This window comes from Panthera tigris, chromosome B4 (assembly GCF_018350195.1).
Source record: "Panthera tigris isolate Pti1 chromosome B4, P.tigris_Pti1_mat1.1, whole genome shotgun sequence".
Lineage (NCBI taxonomy): Eukaryota > Metazoa > Chordata > Mammalia > Carnivora > Felidae > Panthera > Panthera tigris.
The window spans coordinates 79,288,818-79,301,817 of record NC_056666.1 but is presented as its reverse complement, the minus strand read 5'-3'; the positions used below and the strand labels follow the sequence as shown (position 1 = coordinate 79,301,817).

At 45.3% G+C, this 13,000-nt stretch overlaps 1 long non-coding RNA gene across 2 annotated transcripts in view; it reads right to left on the bottom strand.

The window, feature by feature from the left end:
- Positions 1-13,000, bottom strand: part of LOC107179571 — an 87,080-nt gene that overhangs the window by 16,865 nt on the left and 57,215 nt on the right. The gene's annotated exons all lie outside the window — the stretch shown is intronic.

Below are 13,000 nucleotides of genomic sequence, written 5' to 3'. Positions count from 1 at the left end.
ATATATATAACCTATATATGTTTATATGCTGAGATATATGGGGATTCATAGGCACATTTATGTTATTTATTTTATTAATTCATTTATTGGATTTCTATTAGACATGTCTGTTTTGGTTTATTATCTAGTGTGAATCTGGCCTCACACAGTCCTGCCTTCTCTCTTCTCATATTCCTGGCTGCCAGGAGGGTTTGTACCCTGAAGCCTGGGGTTTTTAGCTACTTTCTTTAAACCCGGGAGAAGGCTGATCATGGCTTAAATGAACCCATAAATGCTGCCCAAGTTCCTGGAATGTTCCTGCAGGGTCTGTCCTCTATACAATAACCTCTCTAAATAATCTTTTTTCTTTATGTAAACTGGAACAGTCCTACAATAGAACGGCCCCCTCTCTTGGAATGACGGAAGAGGGGAGCAACCATGACTTTCCGTCCCACCCAAGTTTAACTGTAACTCAGAGTTTGGATAGAAGTGACAAAACAGAAGAGACTCATAAATATGGAGAACAAACTGAGGGTTACTGGAGGGATTGTGGGAGGGGAGATGGGCTAAATGGTTAAGGGGCATTAAGGAATCTACTCCTGAAATCATTGTTTCACTATATGCTAACGAATTTGGATGTAAATTTTAAAAAATTAAAAATTAAATTTAAAAAATTAAAAAAAAAAGTGACAGATAAGCACTCTGCCCCTACACTTACATTATTTAAAATAACTATACAATGAGCCAAAAAGTCAAATTAGGCAGCTGAATTTGGGTTTCATGACCGTGTTTGCGTGTCTTTACTAATCACCAAATCCCCACCACTGGGTCCCTAACCCTGCATGTTAGCTGCACACCGGCACCGAGGAGTTTTAAAAAATACCTACGCCCAGGGACTCCCTGGTAGGGTGCAGAGCCCGCTTCAGATCCTCTGACCCTCCCTCTCCGCCCCTTCTCTGCTCGTGCTCTCTCTCTCTTGCTCTCAAAAATAAATATTTAAAAAATGCTGATGCCTAGACCCCACTCCACACCAGCTGAATCCATACATCCTGAAATAGGCATTACGCTGATTAAACGTTCCCTTAGCTGATTCTGATCCACAGTGAGCGTTGAGAGCCACTTATGTACACTGACCTAATTCAGTATAAGGGATTCAGTATAAGAGGTATCCCAGGGATTGGGGGCTGGGAGACGATCAGGGCAATGCTAGCCGAAAACAAACCAACACAAAACAAAGTAAGGTTCCTTTCACAGAAACATTTTTCACCCTATTAATACCCGCTCACAAAGATACGGCTGAAGAAACTGGGCTGGAAGTGGGTCAGGGAGGGGGGAGGGGGATGCTTGTCTTTTAGAAGCCTTACATCCGGGAACCCATTCCCAGAGCAGTTACGAGGAGAACTGGGGCGTGCGCGCACACACGAACACGCGCGTGCACACATACACACCATGTGACTTGCAAGCAACTTAAAACAAAAAAATTTTTTTAATTGAATTTCGGGGCCTGGGGAAGATCTGAACCTATAATTATTTCTTAGCAAACTTGCTGAACACAGGGTTTCCCTCCTCTGGGACGAGATGAGACGGGTAGCATAATGAACCCTCTTTAATTAAAAAATAAAAATGTTTTAGGATAATCATATTCTTCCAAGTTACATTATTTTTTTTAAAGGAAAAGAAGGATGGTGAAAAAAATGTCTATTTTCAAATGCCTGGTGTTAGGCTACCTCAAACGGTCTTGTTTCTCATTCAACCTTCTAGATTCAAAATTGGGTCCTTACGGGAGAGGTGGAAACCCTCCACTGTTCCGGGTGGGAAACTAACTCTTCATCACCCCAGCTGTAGTCCCTCTTCCCTTAAAAGCAACAGGCAGCTTCAGCGTCGATTGATGCCAGCCAAGCAAAACTGTAGGCAGGGAGCAGAAGTTGAGACCAAAACGGAGCTCTGAGCCCAACAGCCCTCTGACCGACTTTTATGAGATTCTCTAGTAACTGTTCTGTTCATGCACTGTTCATGCCTCATGCTTCATGCACTGTTCATGGTTCCCATTGTAGAGTTCTTCCCTGGCTCCTTAGGAGGTATTTGGGATGTGGATACACAGACAGAAGTGAGCAAATACTCACCTGCATCCTAGGACTATGGAGGGGGCAGGGAGGGGAAAGTAGACAGAGGCACATTCTTTTATTAACTGAAAATGTCTCTCTTCAGACATGGGAACAAAACAGAGATGTCCATGGAATTGGGATGGGAGGGATTTCATCCTGCATTCTACCTCTCAAAGGGATCTACATGTATTGGCGGCCTTGAGGGACAGTCCGTGATCATCCACCAAGGTAAATAGAAGACATCTAATTCAGGACGTTTCTTTTGTTATTTTCATTTTCTTTGAATCCTATTTCCTCTTCTACTTTTTCTGGGTCCAACGGCCCTATCACTGAAATTTATGCATCTAACGAAGATCTTTTTTTTTTTAATTTTTTTAACATTTATTTTTATTTTTGAGACAGAGAGAGACAAAGCATGAACGGGGGAGGGTCAGAGAGAGGGAGATACAGAATCTGAAACAGGCTCCAGGCTCTGAGCTGTCAGCACAGAGTCCGACGTGGGGCTCGAACCCACGACCGCGAGATCATGACCTGAGCCAAAGTCGGCCACTTAACCGACTGAGCCGCCCAGGCACCCCAAGATCTCTTTTTTTTTTAAGAGAATAAGTAACGTATTGGAAGATCTAAATGAAAATCCTATTTTTCCCAAGCTTTTCCTACCCCATTTCCCTGAAAAGAAAAAGTAAAGATGTAAAGGAGCTAAAACCTATTACTGTCACTGACTTCACACCAAAGATTACATTTTCATAGAATGTGTCTATACTCCCAAGGGCAGGCATAGTGGCTAATAGTGGGCAGCTTCTTTAGCCACTTAAAATACATTGAAGCTCTTTCCCTAGGCAGTGTAGATCTATGTTCTCACAGCTAAATGGGAGACATCTACACTCCAAGCTACATTTAGACATACACACACACATACACACACACACATCCATGTACATGTTTCCTCCCTACAATCCTGACACTTGAGATGCATTCACTGATCTCAATTGCATTTACATCAGATACCCTGGGATCCATTTATGATTTTTTAAAGTGTATTGATTTTATTTTTGAGGGAGAGAGAGAGCGCACGCAAACAGGGCAGGGACAGAGAGAGAAAGGGAAAGAGAGAGAATCCCAAGCAGGCCCTGTGCTGTCAAAGCAGAGCCTGTTGTGGGGATCAATCTCACTAACCTAGAGATTGTGACCTGAGCCAAAATCAAGAGTGGGACACTCAACTGACTGAGACACCCAGGAGCACTCATTTATGATTTTAGAAAGGCAAAAGGAAGGTGGATGAACATTTTCTTCCTTCAAAAAGTGCAGAAGTGGATAGGTAAAAGTAGTGGGAGTGGGAAACCCATTTTCTGAGACTTTATAAGGCAAAGTAAAGCAAGTGTGTGCGCTTTCTCCCTCCCTCTCTCCCTCTCTCTCTCTCTCTCTCTCTCTCTCTGCCTGCACCAGGAACATTCACCTGCTGTGGCTGAATGAAAAACTGAAGAGCCTGGAAATCTACCAGTGGGGAGGGACCTCATAGTCAACAGCCTAGAGAGCTTTGCCCTGGCCAGGTCTACACCTGCCCAGGGAGAATTTTGGTAATTTTAATAAAACCAAATTAAATCTTAAAGTAAGACCAGTTGGTGATTCAGTAGGGATGGCCCCAGACCATTATGGAGTGACTATAAAATAAAAATTATAGATGGATAAGAATAGGAGCAAAGCAAATAAAATCATTTTAATGGAGGAGAGAGGGAGCATGGCAGAGAAGAGGAAAAACTGCCAACTATGAAGAGGAGGTTGTTTACAGGATTCTCCAGGTAAATGGCTTTCGAGATGGGGGCCTGCTGATGACAGAGAAGATCAGTGCAGATCCTGGGATTTGTGCATCTTTGAGGAAAGGGGGGGATGCTTGAGTGAAAACGCCATTCCACCCAAGCAGAGAAAGGGCAGAGAGGCCTGTGGTGCTGGAGAAGGGAGAGGGATATGAAGGAGAGCAAGCCAGTGAGATCCCTGCACACAGAGGAGCTTATCTTTTAATTACCGGAGCAAGTTTGGATATGAGACACTACTGTGCACTTTCTGTACACATTTTAGTCCTTTCTCATGACATCCTGTGAGATGAATTGTCTATTACTCAACTCAGATTTGGAAACTGAAGCTCGAAGGGTCAAGTAAGTTGCCCAAGGTCAAAAAACTCAAATGTGGAGGATCTATGGTTTGAACCATGTCTGGGTCACTCCAAAGCCCAAGCATATTCTTTCTATCACCATGAAAGAGACCGAATATAACACTGATATTTCCCAAAGAGACACAGATCTGAAAAGACACTCTGTGTCAGTTTGTCCGGTTGACGGCTCCATATGCTAAATCCCTGACCTCCTCGCTGGAGCCCCTTCCCTGGCCTGAGCACCACTGTGCGCGGGGCGTCTTTGGCTGAGGTTGGCTTCTTTCTACCCCAGAACCACTTCACCAGAAGAAGACATCAAAGATTGCGGCAGAGCCATAAAGAGAGGGAGGGTGTTAGGAGGGAGCCACCCTGGGCTTGTAAACTGGGTGGGGGGGACCCACCCATTTGTCAGGCGACGCTGCACCTCACTTTCCCCAAAACCTGAGACCTCAGCTCTTGCTTCAGGGCAGGCAGTGAAGCAAAGTGCATGTGGCGAGAGCTAGGAGGACACACAGGGTTTTGAGCCATTCTGACATGGAAATGGGGCTACCTCTCTATCTCCACTACCCCCGTGAAGCCAAGACATTCAGGTGGGTTCATTTGAGACCTTGGCTGTAGTTTCGGTTCTGCTGCCCTGCAACTGTAAGCAGCTTCTCCCTGTCCCCTCAGCCTCTTTACCTTGTTCTAGAGTAAATCATCACTGCCCTTCCCCTCACCTTGCTAAGTGGCAGACTGGAGACCACCAGTGGAGGCAATCCACATGGCCCAAATTCTCTGTGCTGCAGCCAGGCTACATGTCTTGAAGGACAGCTAGAGACACCAAAGAGTATCTGTAGTCTCTCTTTTACCATCTCTCTCTATCATCATGCAAAACAGAGCGTCCAACCTCTTGTTAGGTGGTGTCTGAACCTGCAACAGTCATGCAAATTCCATAAAAATGCCTGTGTCTGGGGGCTCCATAAGCCTGGGAGCTCCCCAAGAACAGAAACTAAGTCTTGTTCCTAGAGGATTCCTCCACTGAATTGAGAGCTCTGTGCACAGTTGGGGCTCTTGAAATGGATTCAGCAAAGTCCACATGAAACAAGAAGTCTAAGTTCTCCTTAGCAAATTGGATAATCACAATTAAAATTCTCCCTTCCTTATCATGTTCACCAAGAACTGCTTTTTTTCCCTACATCATCATAATCATAAACAAGCATTTATTGAACATTACTAAATAGGGTGGTGTCCGAGCACTTGATATGACAGATATCACTGGTCCTGTCATCAGGAGACATGACAGATACATTTAAAAATATACAGACAGTATCGGGATAGCATGAACTCTGGGTTGCAAAGGTCTGGGTTTAAATCTAAGCTCTCCTCTTTCCAGTCATGAGACACGGCAGGTTCTATAACTACTCTGTGTCTCTGTCTCCTCAACTTTGAACAGAGAAAACAAAAGTGCATACTACATAGGGTTGATGTGGTGATTAAATTAGATGATGCATATGGAGCACTTAGTATAGTGATAGTGCCTGACACATAGTGTGCACTCAACAAGGTAGCTATGGAGCAGAGAAGAAAAGTGGCATGATTAGGACCATGTTTTAGGGAGACAACAACAGAGTTTGGGATGGTTATGAGGGAGAGAATCGAAGGAGGGAAGTCCTGTTGGGAAGTGTTTACAACAAGGAAGCAAAAGCAAGAACAGCCCGAATCAGAGTGGAAGGAAATAATAGCACTTCATATTCTAGGAGACTTGACCTCTCCGAAAGACCTGAAACAACCAGTATTATTCAAAAGCTGGATGTGAGAAGAAAAAGCCAGGGGAGTTGACATTATTTAGGCTGAAGAAGCCTGAAAAGAATGAATTATTTATAAACCCATAAGTGGATATTACACTAGAAGCTTCTAGACAGCTTTCCAAATCTTGATAGAGAGAGAGAAACAGACAGGCAGAAATATCCCCCCTACCCCCAATCCCACTAACAGATCTAGTGAGAAGGTAGCAAAAGAGATTTAGATCAGGCTAAGATAAAATTGGCAGGTGGATCAAAAATTGCAGTGGGCTCCTATTCCTCTGATTGTTTAAGAACAGGGCATCCACATGTTGACTGTATGGACTAGAAATGGTGACCTAGAGCCTCTGGAGTTTCCTTCTAAATCACACTCATTAGAACATCCAAATTTTCATCAATAAAATATTATTAGCTTGCATATGATGGCACGTCTTCCCCAGTTTTCTTAATATTGTCTTGACAATGGGGTTAGATTTAGTTTTTTATACCTCATTTCTGGGGGGGGGGGGGAGTCACACCAAGACCATCTTATCCTGAACCTATGAATTAGGAACGCATTTATGATTTCATTAGAAACTGTATTCCCCACCCTGGAAATTCTTCAGAAAGGGTTTCCTAACTCTTCTTGTGATAGTTGGACATATGATCTTCGACAGCCTGACAACAGTCACTAGACTTTGATCAAATGCCACCTCTATTGCTTACTAGTTCCATAGCCTTAAGGAAATCATGTAAGTACTCTGTTTCTTTGTCTGTAAAATGATGGTAAGAATTCCAAGCATACAAGGTTATTGTATGATTATAAATGAAAATACCCTGGAACTGTAAAATACCATTTAAAAAAATTTTATTTTTGGGAGAACACAAGCGGGAAAGGGACAGAGAGAGAGGGACAGAGGATCCAAAGCAGACTCTGCGCTGACAGGCTGACAGCAGTGAGTCCCATATGGGGCTTGAACTCATAAACTGCAAGATCATGACTTGAGCTGAAGTTGGTCACTCAACCGACTGAGCCCCCAAGGTACCTCTGTAAAATACCATTTAAATGTTAGTTATTATTATTACTATAATATTTCAGCATTATAAGAAAGAAAAAGGAGGCAGCTGGCAGGAACTCTGACCCCAAGCCCCTTTGACTCCCATATTTTGACTTTTTTCTAAATCATATTACATATTTGAAATCCTCAACAAACTGGAATGCTGGTCTTTTCCAAGTGGGTTGCACCTGGGAGTCAGGCTTGGTTAAAGTGAGTTTTGTGTGTCATTCAAAGAATGGAGCTTTTGCAGTCTTTCATAAAGAACTGTATGTTAATACCTACCACTGTCACTTCCTAGTTAGTTTTAGAGGACTTTTAGCCTCCAAACCCTGTGGAGGAGGCTGGGACAAGAGCTAAATCTGCAATGGGAGAGGAGTGTAAATTCTGCTCCAGGCATGAAAAAGAGGCCTAGAGGGAATACACCAAAGAACCAGGCACACCAACCCCCTTCCCCCAAGTCCTATCTACAGTGGTTACAGCAGGATTGGCAGTTGTGGGCTAAGGATAGAGGGGGGGAGGAGTGGAGCTTCCATGAGCCCTGAGGATAGCAACTGTCTTGAACTACATGTGTTTAGAGTCAGGCTGATGGTTGTCTGGCTTGCCCAAGGACTAAACAATAATGGTCCTAATCATGCCTTAACATCAGGAAACAGTCATTAGTGTCCTGCTCCTTCTCTCCCTTCCCAAGAGTAAGGGTCAGATAGACAGAAAAGTGACACATCATGACTCAAGTTAGCCGGGGAGAGGTACCAGGTTCAGGAAAAAGCTCCAGGTGTTTCCGGTTGTTATTTCATCCACAGGCACAGGTTTACTCCCATAAAGATCTCTATCCAGCCACCCTGGATGCCTATCTGGATTTGGGCAATAGCTACAGTGGAAGGGAGGTGTGGTAGAGCATAAGCCCTGTCATGAGAGGGCACAGGGCAAAGTGGAGCAACTCTGCGTCCCTGAGGGGGATGACGCTCAGGGAGCTGGACGAGGTCACCTCACATTTGGAAGCTTCTAGACTCTGCATTCTCAGTAATTTAGTCTCTCCATGATCTCTTTGCAACTAATGACAAAGTGCCAAGTCTTTCCTCTTGCTTTGCTTGAGTCTTGCGAAATCTCAAAGAAAAGAGAAAAGAAGGACCCTCAGGACAGAAGACTTCTCTCTTGTCCCCAAATTAGGGAGAGGGGCAGAGGGGAAGCACCTCATTCCAAGCAAGGCTGTTTACCAGGTGCCAGCCCAGACACACCCCCAACAAAATGCCATGGAGAATGATGTCGTGACTCATGGCTTGGCAGGTACCGGGATCATGCCCCAGGCTCCCAGATACCACACTGGCTCCTCTAGGTCGCTCTGGCTGGATCTCCTCCTCCTCCTTCTCCCAGAGGCATTCCTCATCTTGCCCTCTCCTCCCCAACCCCTCCTCCCCTGAAATCATTCCATGCAGTGAAAGCGGGGGAGGGGAGCAGAATTGGGATTTGAGTTAGGCTTAATTTCAGGATCAGGATTAAGGATTGGGTTTGGGATAGAGCTACTTTGGAATTTGGTTTAGTCAGTGGACTTTTAGTTGGTAGAGACAATAGAACTCTACTATTTTACTTACATGCATTAAGGTCCTAGGGTTAGCCTAGATGCCTTAGTGGTGGGTCCACTTTCTTTGGGCTCAGATTAGAAGAGTTATAATCTGGTTTAGAAACTAGAAAATGTCAACACCTAAGGAAAGATGTAATCAAGAATCACCTCCTAGGAATCTGAGCAGAGATTTTTTTTTTTTTTTTGGAGTCAACTACATTCCTAAGGATTGTAGATACCATGGAACAATTATGTCCATTCTCTAGGCACTGTGCAGTACTGTGTGACTTTACCTTGACCTCAGACTTAGAAGTTTCTAGTGCACCCAAGAGTCTTTCTTGTATTTCTTCTCCTAAGCCCCTCCTAGTCTTATCAAAGGAACTGTTCCTCTATCCCATCAGCATCAGGAAATGGCTAGGGGAATAGCTGAAGCACTGGGGCCCTGACATCTGGGTACCTCGGGCGCCGTCTTGGCGGAGAGACACTAAGCAAAGCATGCTGGAGCTTCCCAGACTGAGACATCTGTCAGCAAGGCTCAGGAGGCTCCCCTCAGGCAAAGGACAAGACATACTGCAAGTTCTGAGCTCAATTCCTGAGGAGAGGAGGAAAATAAAACTAGGAGAGACTGCGGAGCAGTAGGAGGGCCTGGAGCAGGAGGGCTCTCAGCAAGTCACAGAGGTCTTCCAGGAGAAGTTGCTAGATAAACCGAAGTGATGCCATTGGGTTGAATTCCTAGAAACACACATACATGCACACACACACCAACACCTTCTTACATAAATTGCTCAACCCAGAACAATAAACTAGCTGGCACCCACCCGCTACTGAGCAACCAAAATCTTTTCCATTTAACATGGGCCTCAGTTTCTCTTCCTCCTCTCCCAAGTCTCCTTCTTCCACATCTGGCTCCATAGGTACTTGGAGATCCTCTTGCAGAGGGGCTAGGAGAGTTCGAAGCTGGCATAAAACCCACCTGAGCCCCGCCCTCTCCATGAGCAGCAGCAAGACGGTGATTAGCAGCTCTCCCCAAGGCTCAGAGGTAAGGGATTTTTTCTTCTTTCAAACATGTCACATCTGGCACATCTGCTTTCCTAGCAATGATGCATCCCAAGGGGTATAATCAGCAGTTGGGGCGGGGCCGGGATGCAGGTCTGTACTGACAGAAGCCTGAGCCAGAGACGCCAAGAGCAAAACTTAAGAACACCAACCACCCCCACTCCCACTCTACCCCAGGGGCTGAAGATGAGCCCTATCTATCCCTGTGCATCTTTCTGCCTTAAAGCCAAGCACCCTCCTCACGGGCCAAACCTGTGTTAGGGCACAGAAATGATGCAGTGGTGCATTTTGCTTTAGGAAATTATACAATCCTTTCTCTTGTCCAACTTTAAGTTCTCCTACTGAAATTCGAAGGGAAGTGGAAAAGAAGCAGTTACCTTTCCCTGTCACAAAGCTCAGAAGCAATATTCAGGAAGGCCCTGGTGGTGGCTTCTCTAGTCTTCCATCCCCACTCCTGTTAGTTGCCCTCCCCACTTGCTATAACCCCTGCTATCTTCAAGCCCAGTCTCCCACCTCAGAACCCCATCACCCCAGATCTGGGCTTTCAAAGGTGCTGACCAAATGCCTCCCGACAACAGTTTGATGAAAGATCAACAGTGCTTTGACCACCCCCCTGCCCACTGGTATAAGCTTCCTCCCAACCCTCCCCTTCCCTGTGACCCCCTCATTCAGACACGTCCTTCCAGCTAGACAAAACTGCCTCCTTCCCTGCAAGGTTCTCTTCTTTTACCTTAAAGGTGGTTCTTTCTCTCCTCCAAGGCACCCACCTTTCCTTTCTCTGGGTGCTAATCCACTTCTTCCAAACATCCCCCCACCAGCCCCTCCTGAAGGAAGTCCTCTGTCGATAAGTCACCCATATTGCTTCCAGTAGTATTTCTCCATCCTCCACCAATGCCCTCATCCCCTCTGTCTGTGTGTTTGCTGTTGTCCCGGGTATCATATCAGTCCCATCTGCCTCCTGAGAATAGGGATGTTGCCTCTCCTTCCAGTGCTCTGTATATTCCAGTTTCTTGATTCAGTAAAAGAAGGTAACTAAGTGGGGGAGAGAGGCAGAGGGCTCAATACCTACTCTGCTCCCACAGAAAGACATAACCAACATATGTACACACACACACACACACACACACACACACACACACAAAGTACACATACACACACATCCCAAGTCATCCCAAAGATGACTGAGCTTGTCAGATATAAATCATGTTTGGCTTTCAAATGCAACAGTAATTACACGGTATCTTAACTATCTGTGCAAACTGTCAGAGAAAATATATTGGCGATTGAGAGGAAAGAGGAGGGGGAGGCGGGAGCATCCATTGAACACCACCCTCACCTTCTCTGAAGTCATCCGGAGATAGGACAGCACAGAAGGGCAAAGACATGCCAGGGCCAGTCCCAACACTTTCAGAACCTAATGGTTTTTTGGTGAGATGTGCTGTCACAAGCTCCCAGGGAGGAGGGGACAGTCAAGATGAACTATATTCATCATCAGACTCCTAACGTGTTACAAGCAGCAGCAGGAGGGATTTTGGCTACATTTTCTGAAGATATCCTGACAAGGAAGATTCTGGAAACAGAGGCCCTAGAGAGATTGAGTCCTTCCTTCCTCTGAGAGTTTAGGATTCATCTGGTCTAACCTTTTGCATCTAGGCAGAACTAGATCAGGCGATTCCAGCAGGGGAGTGATGTTTAGAATACCCCATTTAAGACATATCATATTCAAATAAGTCTCTGTATCTGAGATTAGGATTTTTAAATTTCTACTTAGTTATAGTTACAATTTAGCATGCTCTTCCCCCAGTTGCTACTCTATCTTAACATTCTTCCCAACCCCAGACTGATACTTGCCTCAGTTTCCCTTTTAGAAGCACTGCTTACCTGTTTCCAGGCTACTTTTCTTATCCATCTTTCTGCAGTGGTTTTGGAGAAAACAAGATTGATGGGTTTCAGAATGAGGGGCCCAAAGGGATGTCCTATGCAGGGACAGGCCAAGGAAGGAGACATGAACGGTGGGAGCCACAGTAAGGGGAGGGTGAAGAACAGTAAAGGGAGAGCAGGAGTGAGGGCCTGAGGTTGAGAATCTCATCCATGAGGGGCAGAGAGGTGGACGAGGGCAATGGGGGAATGAAAAAGCAGAAGTTGCCCGGGGATCCTCCAGCCCATCCCTCGCTCCCATGTATATTTCACACACACGTACCTGGTTACTCACCAACACCAAGCCAAAGAAATGTGCTGTCCAAGGCTGAGAAAAGAATAGTGTAAAAAAAAAAAAAGAATAGTGTATTGACCAAGAAATTGCTCATGGACATTTCTAAGGGTGCATGTATAGATACTTTGGTGAGGTGGGTAAGAGGAGAAGGAAAAGCTGCTTCCCACAAAAGGCATACATGGAAGCAGAGGGCAGGGTCTCCTTCACTGGAGATATAGGAAAATCAGATGGAACTCCTCTTTCTAGAATGGTTCTGGATAGTTCATTCTTATATATTCCCAGGCCTTCCGGACCTAAGAAGCTAACAAAACAACAACCACAAACCAAAAACAGCACATGGCAGTCCCAATATAAATTTGCATGAAGAGTAGCCCCAATTCCCTAGTTAACATGTGGATGAACCCTGCTTCCTCAACACCCTAATTGTCCCACTAGGCCCTCTGTTAAAGGAATAAGATTCTCTCCATTTTTTTCATTTGGGGACCTTGAGCTCACAGGTCCCTATTTTAGAATATGCCCTACAGTATCCACATCTCATTCCCCAAAAGTTGATGTTCAGAAGGCTGATAACTACCCTATGAGCGGTCACTCTATCTATGGGCCACAAGTAGTAGGACAGTCACACAGGCAACAGAGATTCAGGACAGCAAAAGAATTGGTATCCCCTTGGCTGTGATTGGCACAGCCTTCCCACTTCCCCAGCAAGGTTAATTCACATGCTATGGGATGGGGAGTTGGAGAAGTGACAGGGGACTTTTTTCTAGTGTTTGGAAGATAGAACTCCAAGTCAGACCCTTCCCAAAATTCCTAGGGTTCCTAAAGATACAGTATTCTTGAACTCCACACACCACGGGCCTGAGATTTCCTGACCTGTCCCCACAGAGCTGTGAAATCCAGTTATAAGGCAAACAAGGCCGTGTTTGTCCCATAAAACCACCATGTGCGAGCTAATTAAATGACATCATAAAACAGGGAGATAAACGCAGGCAGCGGGAAGCCCTTCTAGGGATGGGGATGGGATCAGATGGGTGGCTGAAATAAAGACATGCCAGGAGAAGAATTGGGAGCAAATATCCTCAACCCCAGCCTCAAGATTCTTCAGGAGCTGCCAACGAGCACCTAC